Below are 9,281 nucleotides of genomic sequence, written 5' to 3'. Positions count from 1 at the left end.
GAGGGAAGACAAGGAGTTCAGTCTTGGACATGTTGAGTTTTAGGTGGTGGGCAGACATCCAGATGGAGATGTCCTGAAGGCAGGAGGAGATGTGAGCCTGGAGGGAGGGGGAGAGAGCAGGGGCAGAGATGTAGATCTGGGTGTCATCAGTGTAGAGATGATAGTTGAAGCCGTGGGAGCGAATGAGGTCACCAAGGGAGTGAGTGTAGATCGAGAACAGAAGGGGACCAAGAACCGAACCTTGGGAAACCCCCACAGTAAAGGGATGGGAGGGGGAGGAGGAGCCTGCAAAAGAGACTGAGAATGAAGGACCGGAGAGATAAGAGGAGAACCAGGAGAGGACGAAGTCAGTGAAGCCAAGGTTGGATAGTGTGTTGAGGAGAAGTGGGTGGTCCACAGTGTCGAAGGCAGTTGAGAGGTCGAGGAGGATTAGGACAGAGTATGAGCCGTTGAATTTGGCAAGCAGGAGGTCATTGGAGACCTTTGAGAGGGCAGTTTCTGTGGAATGTAGGGGATGGAAGCCAGACTGGAGAGGGTCGAGGAGAGAGTTGGTGTTGAGGAATTCGAGGCAGCGCGTGTAGACGGCTCAAGGAATGCTTCCTGGTGAAAGTGGCTTTTGGAAAGGACTTTGGAAATGGGAAGGGGCACGGGTAGTCTCTAGACTGTAAGCTCGTTGTGGGCAGGGAAAGTGTCTACGAACTCTGTTATGTTGTACTCTCCAAGCGCATAGTACAGTGCTCTGCACACAGTAAGAGCTCAATAAATACCACTGATGGATTGATCGACTGCTTGAAGGCTTGGGGAGGTGAAGAGTAGGATGTTCTAGACAGAGGGAAGAGGAAGGAGTTCAGGAGCAGGAGAGTTGACAGAGCAGGTCCCAGATGGGCAGGAGAGGAGGGGAGGGGAGAGGATATTTCTTTAGGATGTGATCCCTTTTTCCCCAAGCTTGTGGAAAGGGCAACTTCTCTCCAGCTTCTGGGTTTGGGCTGAATTCAACTGGAGTAAATGCTCCATTGATATGATTGAATGACCCCCTGATTGGGCTCTCCCAGGCGCTCCAGTGGGCGGGGAGGGTTTGGGGGGGTCTTGAGAGGCTTGGGGGCATCTCCCACTGCCCTGCAATCTGTGTGGCTTGCCCCGCAGCCCCCTCCCAGGGCCCAGGGTTGGAGAGGGGGAACTGTGCTCCTGTGTTTTGGGGGGTACCTCACCATAGCCAGTGTCCAGAAAATCTCCCAGAGGAGGTGGGGAAGGGGGCACTGAGGAATGTGGGGGAGGGAAGTCCCTGGCCTAGAGGCCCCTCTCCACAACCCAGGGATGCTCTTGCAGTGTTTGGGTTGGCGGGGAGGCTTGGGGTATCCAGGGTCAATCAATCATATTTATTGAGCACTTACTATGTGCAGAGCACCGTACTAAGCGCTTGGGAAAATACAATACAGCAAAAAAGGGAGGCAATCCCTGCCCACAATGAGCTCACAGTCTAATAACAACAATAATTATGGTATTTGCTAAGCGCTTACTATGTGCCAAGCACTGTTCTAAGCACTGGAGTAGATACAAGGTTATCAGGTTGTCCCACGTGGGGCTCACAGACTTCATCCCCACTTTACAGATGAAGTAACTGAGGCACAGAGAGGTTGAGTGGCTTTCCCAAGGCCACACAGCAGATACAGCAGTCTGGGAGGCAGGGGGGAGTCAGACATCAGTAGAAGTAAACAGGCATCAATATAAATAAATGAAATGACAACTATATACAGATATAGATGAGAAGCAGCTGGCATAGTGGATAGACCACTGGCCTGGGAGTCAGAAGGACCTGGATCCTAATCCCATCTCTGCCACTTGACTGCTGTGTGGCCCTGGGCAAGTCACCTCACTTCTCTATACCGAAGTTATCTCATCTGTAAAATGGGGATTGAGACCATGAGCCAGCCCCATGTGGGACAGGGACTGTGTCCAACTCCATCTGCTTGCATCCACCCCAGCGCTAAGTACAGTGTGTAGCGCATAGTAAGTGCTGAACAAATATCACTATTATCTTGTTTCCACCCCAGTGTTTAGTACAGTGTGTGACCCATAGTAAGCACTGAACAAATACCATTATTATTATTATCTTGTATCCACCCCAGTGCTTAGTACAGTGCGTGGCACATAGTAAGCGCTGAACAAATACCATTATTATTATGTGGTATGGGGCGGGGAGATGGGAAGAAAAGCAAAGGTGGTGTTGAGGTGCGGGGCAGTGAAGTCCCTGGGGTTCTTCATCTGCAGAATTTTTCTGGAGCCTTTGGCACAGAGTTGCACGTAGTTTTCCCTGGGGCACGATGGGCTCATGACATCACCTTGCCCCCACTTAACTCACCTCCCTTCTCTCCTTCTCCAGCCCAGCCCACACACTCTGCTCCTCTAGTGCCGCTCACCTCCTCACTGGGCCTTGTTCTCGCCTGTCCCACCATCGACCCCAGGCCCAAGTCCTACCTCTGGCCTGAAATGCCCTCCCTCCGCACATCTGCCAAATTAGCTCTCTTCCCCTCTTCAGAGCCCTACTGAGAGCTCACCTCCTCCAGGAGGCCTTCACAGACTGAGCCCCCTCCCTTTTCCTCTGGTCCTCCTCCCCTCTCCATCACCCCCACCCGCTCCCTCTGCTCTAAGCAGCATGGCTCAGTGGAAAGAGCCTGGGCTTGGGAGTCAGAAGTCATGGGTCCTAATCCCGGCTCCGCCACTTGTCAGCTGTGTAACTTTGGAGAAGTCACTTAATTTCTCGGTGCCTCAGTTAACTCATCTGTAAAATGGGGATGAAGACTGTGAGCCCCACGTAGGACAACCTGATTACCTTGTATCTACCCCAGCGCTTATAATGGTGCTTGGCACAGTAAGCACTCAACAAATACCATTATTATTATTATTATTACCCCTCCCCCCCCATAGCACTTGTGTATATATGTACATATCTATAATTCTATTTATTTATATTAATGATGTGTATGTATCTATAATTCTATTTATTTATAATGATGCTACTGATGTATGTTTACTTGTTTTGATGTAAGCACTAAGTACAGTACTCTGCACACAGTAAGCCCTCAATAAATACGATTGAATGAATGATGTTTGTCTCCCCCCTTCTAGACTGTGGGTGTGTGCTGGGCAGGGATTGTCTCTCTTTGTTGCTGAATTGTACTTTCCAAGCGCTTAGTACAGTGTTCTGCACACAGTAAGCACTCAGTAAAAGTGATTGAATAACTGAATGAGGGCTAAGCACTTAGTATAGCGCTCTGCACACAGTAAGCGATCAATAAATATGATCGAGTGAATGAATGGGGGCTAAGCGCATAGTATAGCGCTCTGCACACAGTAAGCACTCAATTCATTCAATCATATTTATTGAGCGCTTACTGTGTGCAGAGTGCTGTACTAAGCGCTTGGAAATAAATACGGTCGAGTGAATGAGTGAGGGCTAAGCGCTTAGTATAGTGCTCTGTACACAGTAAGCACTGAATAAATACGATCGAATGAATGAATGAGGGCTAGGCGTGTAGTCCAGTGTTCTGCACACAGTAAGCGATCAATAAATACGATCGAGTGAATGAATGGGGGCTAACTGCGTAATACAGCACTCTGTATACAGTAAGCGCTCAATTCATTCATTCATTCAATCATATTTATTGAGCGCTTACTGTGTGAACAGCGTTGTACTAAGCGCTTGGAAATAAATACGATCGAGTGAATGAATGAGGGCTAAGAGCTTAGTATAATACTTTACACATATTAAGCGCTCAATAAATACAATCGAATGAATGAATGCGGACTAAGCGCTCAATAAATACGATCGAGTGAATAAATGAGGGCTAAGTGCTTAGTATAGAGCTCCGTACACAGTAAGCGCTCAACAAATACTATGGTATGAATGAATGAGAGCTAAGCGCTCAATAAATACGATCGAGTGAATGAATGAATGAATCAATCAATCGTATTTATTGAGCGCTTACTGTGTGCATAGCACTGTACTAAGCGCTTGGGAAGTACAAGTTGGCAACATACAGAGACAGTCCCTACCCAACAGTGGGCTCACAGTCTAGAAACAGTGGGCTCAGGGCTAAGCGCTTAGTATAGAGCTCTGTACACAGTAAGCGCTCAACAAATACGATGGAATGAATGAATGAGGGCCAAGCGCGTAGTATAGCGCTCTGAACACAGTAAGCGCTCAATAAATACGATCGAGTGAATGAATGAGGGCTAAGCGTTCAATAAATACGATCAAGTGAATGAATGAGGGCTAAGCGCTTAGTATAGAGCTCTGCACACAGTAAAAGCTCAATAAATACGATCGAGTGAATGAATGAGGACTAAGCGCTTAGTATAGAGCTCTGCACACAGTAAGCGCTCAATAAATACGATCGAGTGAATGAATGAGGGCTAAGCGTTCAATAAAAACGATCAAGTGAATGAATGAGGGCTAAGCGCTTAGTATAGAGCTCTGCACACAGTAAGCGCTCAATAGATACGATCGAGTGAATGAATGAGGGCTAAGCGTTCAATAAATACGATCAAGTGAATGAATGAGGACTAAGCGCTTAGTATAGAGCTCTGCACACAGTAAGCGCTCAATAGATACGATCGAGTGAATGAATGAGGGCTAAGCGTTCAATAAATACGATCAAGTGAATGAATGAGGACTAAGCGCTTAGTATAGAGCTCTGCACACAGTAAGCGCTCAATAAATACGATCGAGTGAATGAATAAGGGCTAAGCGTTCAATAAAAACGATCGTGAATGAATGAGGACTAAGCGCTTAGTATAGAGCTCTGCACACAGTAAGCGCTCAATAGATACGATCGAGTGAATGAATGAGGGCTAAGCGTTCAATAAATACGATCAAGTGAATGAATGAGGGCTAAGCGCTTAGTATAGAGCTCTGCACACAGTAAGAGCTCAATAAATACGATCGAGTGAATGAATGAGGGCTAAGCGTTCAATAAATACGATCAAGTGAATGAATGAGGGCTAAGCGCTTAGTACAGCGCTCTGCACACAGTAGGCTCTCGATAAATACGATCGAGCGGATGAATGGGGGCTAAGCGCGTAGTCCAGTTTTCTGCGCAGAGTGAGCGTGCTCAGTAATCAATCAGTCTAAAGCCCACCGTTGGGTAGGGACTGTCTCTATATGTTGCCAATCTGTACTTCCCAAGCGCTTAGTACCGTGCTCTGCACATAGTAAGCGCTCAATAAATACGATTGATGATGATTTATTGAGCGCTTACTGTGTGCAGAGCACCGTACTAAGCGCTTGGGAAGTACAAGCTGGCAACATATAGAGACAGTCCCTACCCAACAGTGGGCTCACAGTCTAAGAGGGGGAGACAGAGAACAAAACCAAACATGCTAACAAAATAAAATAAACAGAATAGATACGTACAAGTAAGTACGATGGAGGGAAGGAAAGAAGGAAGGGGTGGGTGAATGGAGGTGTCCTTAGGGCTGGGTATTCCCCTCCTCCCTCCTGCCTTCCCGCCTGGCCAGCTGCTGACATCAGCGGCCTGGGGGCGGGGGCTCCGGGCCGGAGGGAGGAGGGGAGGAGGAGGAGGAGGGAGCCCCGGCCCCAGAGCTTCAAAACAGTCCCGCGGCCTGTCCTGCCCACCCGCCGGTCCCTCCGGTCCTGCCCGTCCCGTGCCCAGCCTGTGACCGTGAGTGACGCCCCGGCAACGGGGCTGGGGGATCCTCCCGGGGGGCAGGGGAGGCTGCAGCGGGTCGGGGGTCGCCCCTGGGCCCGGCCTCCCCCGCGCTGGACGGCCAAGGCGTCCAAAAGTTGGCACGGTTGGCCTTGCAAGGAGCGGGTGGGCCCGGGGGCTGCGGATGATTCCCTCCCCGCCGTCCCGTCCCCCCTGCGGCCACCCCGGGGGCGGGGGGCTCCCCTCGATCTCTACAGGTGGCTCCTGATGATAGGACCCCTCCTCACAAATAGTGCAGGCATGGCTTTTGGACTGTGAGCCCACTGTTGGGTAGGGACTGTCTCTCAATGTTGCCAACTTATACTTCCCAAGCGCTTAGTACAGTGCTCAGCACACAGTAAGCGCTCAATAAACACGATTGATTGATTGTGTGTGTCTGTGTGGGTGGGTGGGTGTGTCTGTGTGTGTGTAAGAGCATGAAGGGGGCGGGAGTATGGTGGAAGGGGGAGGTAACTTCTGCAGAGACCCCCCTCCCCTCCCTTTGGTTCCCTCATCTGTGAAATGGGGATTGAGACAGCGACGTGGATCGAAGCCAACCTGATTGGTTTGTAGCTACCCCGGCGCTCAGTACAGTGCCTGGCACAGAGTAAGGGCTTAAATTCATTCAATCGTATGTATTGAGCGCTTACCGTGTGCAGAGCACTATACTAAGCGCTTTGGAAGTACAACTCGGCAACCTATAGAGACGGGCCCTACCCAACAACGGGCTTACAGTCTAGAAATGATACCTTTGAAAAGAAAAACACCCAGGAAAACCTCTGGGCCTACTCACCACCCACCCCGATACATCCACGGAAGGGTCCCGGGGTGGTCGCGGGGGGCTCTGTTGACCGTCAGCCGAGCTGTCTCTGTTTTGGGGACCCGCCAGCAGCCAAGCGTCCTACCCTACCTCCCTGCGGGGAGTGGTGGAGGAGCGTGCAGTACTGAGCGCCCTGCAACCGGGGTCAGGGGGAACTATGGAAAGTGAAGCCCCCAGTACCTCCTCTCTCAGTCTTGTTGAGCCGGAGTCAGCCGTGTGGAATGCAGGGGTCTGGGCTTCCTCCTCTGCTGTACGGGAGCCAGATTAGAGCCTGGGAGGGTCAGGGACCTGGGAGAAGCCCCCTTCTAATAATAACGGTAATAATGGTATTTGTTAAGCGCTTACGACGGTCCAGGCACTGTACTAAGCACTGGGGAAGATACAAGCCGATCAGGTTGGACACAGTCCCTGTCCCGCATGGGGCTCACGGTTTTTCATCCCCATTTTACAGATGAGGGAACCGAGGCCCAGAGAAGTGAAGTGACTTGCCCAAGGTCACATAGCAGACAACTGGCAGAGCCGGGATTAGAACCCAGAGCCTTCTGGCTCCCAGGCCCGTGCTTTAGCTACTAGGCCGTGCTTTTAGCCCTGTCATACCAAGATGTTGGACAACGAGGTCTGGGAGCAGGGGCCAGCAGTTGCCCGGAAATCCTTGGAAGAGAACGGGACGCTCTGCCCGCTTCTGGAAGGGCAGTAAGGATTCAGCTCACGTGGTTGAGCCTGGGGGAAAGGGGCAGAGATTAGGAGCAGAGGACTATGGGACTCTTGCTCGGGGAGCTCTGGAAAGCTGTGGTGGCTGTCCCTTGGCTCCAGGGGCCTTGGTGTAATTGGTTGGCGGGGCAGGGAGGGTGTTCGGGAGAGGTTGGTGGGGACCTGGTTGGCGGGAGAGGGCAGGAGTCTCAGTCAGCTGGACCGTCCTGCTGCCTCACTGCGGAGAAGCGGTAGCAAGTTGGGGAGGGGGAGGAAAAGGGGGTGGCGGAAGGCCCGAACAAGCCGTTAGTGACTTTCAGGACTCAGCGTGGAGCTGCCCCTTGGCTGGGACCTGAGCGGGGGTGGTGTTGTCGGGGCCTTGGCCTGCTCCTCGGGAGAATCGGCTCATCTTTACAAATATCCTCGGCGGCGGAGACGGAGAGGGCCTTGTTGCGGCAGAGGCCTGGGCGTGGGGTGGCAGAGCCCAGAGCGGGAGGGAAGAGCCAAGAGGTGGAAATGAACACGTGAAGGGCAGGGCTTTGGGCAGATGGGGTTGTGGGCACATGGGGCTGCAGCCGGACGGGGAGAACCCCTTCCGCCTCCACCCGGAATCCTTCCCCCTCAGCCCAGAAGAGAGATTGTCCTGCTTGATTTATTTAGTCCTCTTTAAAATTCACCCTTTCCCGGCTAGGCCTCTGGGCCAGGCGTGGATTAATAAGGCAGATCATCAAAGTGGTGCAGGGAAACTGAAAGAGATCCCTGGTATGTGTTACGTGGGACTGCGTGGGCGAGCACGCGCGCACACACACACACACACACACACACACGTTCTCACCCTCCCACCAATATACGTCCACACACGAACTCATGAGGCTATACTCCAGTGAATCCTCAGCCATGACGTGACTCATGGAGACAAAAGTAATACGCACGTACCCTTTCTGTCCAGGCCTTTCTTCCAGGAATTCAAAATGCTCCCTTGATATTTTCTTCTTTATTCTCTGAACTTATTTACGTTTTGACTTTTAAAGGCACACAGGACCTTTACGATATACGATATGGGCAGGGGGGCCGGGGGAAGGTGTGTGTGTGTTTGTGAGCATACCTGCACTTGACTCAGGCTGCAGGAGGTGACCCCTCTAGACTGTGGGCAGGGTTTGTCACTGTTCATTGTTGTATTGTACTTTCCCAAGCCGGGCTGAGGGATAGGGGGGTAGGGAGGGCATCAGGGAAGATTTGGGGAGGTGGAGGCTGATGTCCTGGGGCGGCATGGCCTAGACGCTAGCGACTATCGACAGAAATGGGGCCCTGTACAATAGCCCCCACCTTTACCAAAGCAGCTAGTGACCCAGTGATGCTGGCTCCTGGAAACTGGGTGGGACTGGGCTGACTTCCCGAGGATCACGTGTCTACTGGCCTGGAGGCGGGCAGGACTTATCCAAACAGCCCCTGGAACCGCGGCTGGGAGGCACACCAATTATGCCCTGGCGGGACTGTTCTGCTCAGTTTGGGGGGCAGCTGGCTCTCATTAGGGGGAAGGAACAGGGAAAACCTGAATCACATAAGGCTAAGCTATCTACCACCCAGGAGCTAGGTGGGGGGGCAGGGGTAACCTGACACCTATGGGGCAGAGGGCGGGAACCTGCGGAAGAGTAGTGTTGTAGTTTCACATCTTTACACCTACCCAACTCTTTGGGCTCCTTGAGCTCTAGTTCCTCCTGCCAAGGCTGACAGACTCAGTGAGGTGGGCCCACCAGACTCAGAAAGGAAGGTCTCCTGGACTACAAGGGGTAAGTAGTGCCTTGTTCCCCTGCCTCCACCCCTTGGTTAATGAGCCCTTAAGGACGTTCAGCAGAATGAGGGATCCCAAGGCCATCAAGTTGCCAGCCCCCTCACCCTTCCCCAGGGACCACCAACTGTCCCTTGAGACAGATGCTCTTTTATAATTGTGGTATTTGTCAAGTGCTTAGTATGTGCCAAGTGCTGTACTAAGCACAGGGATAGTTACAAGATAACCAGGTCGTGTATGGGGCTCACAGTCTAAGCAGGAGGGAGAAAAGGCATTG

The 9,281-nt window shown here is 51.7% G+C and overlaps 1 protein-coding gene across 1 annotated transcript in view; it reads left to right on the top strand.

The window, feature by feature from the left end:
* The first annotated feature begins 5,605 nt into the window (after positions 1-5,605).
* The window catches only part of EMP2 (epithelial membrane protein 2), a 39,215-nt gene continuing 35,539 nt past the window's right edge, over positions 5,606-9,281 (top strand). The window contains exon 1 of the mRNA XM_038763475.1: positions 5,606-5,681. The gene's annotated coding sequence lies outside the window, so the exon portion shown is untranslated. The remainder of the gene's footprint in view (positions 5,682-9,281) is intronic.

Source organism: Tachyglossus aculeatus, chromosome 21 (genome assembly GCF_015852505.1).
Source record: "Tachyglossus aculeatus isolate mTacAcu1 chromosome 21, mTacAcu1.pri, whole genome shotgun sequence".
In the NCBI taxonomy this organism is placed as follows: Eukaryota; Metazoa; Chordata; class Mammalia; order Monotremata; family Tachyglossidae; genus Tachyglossus; species Tachyglossus aculeatus.
The sequence above is the reverse complement of the archived record's forward strand: the minus strand, read 5'-3'. Positions and strand labels throughout refer to the sequence as shown.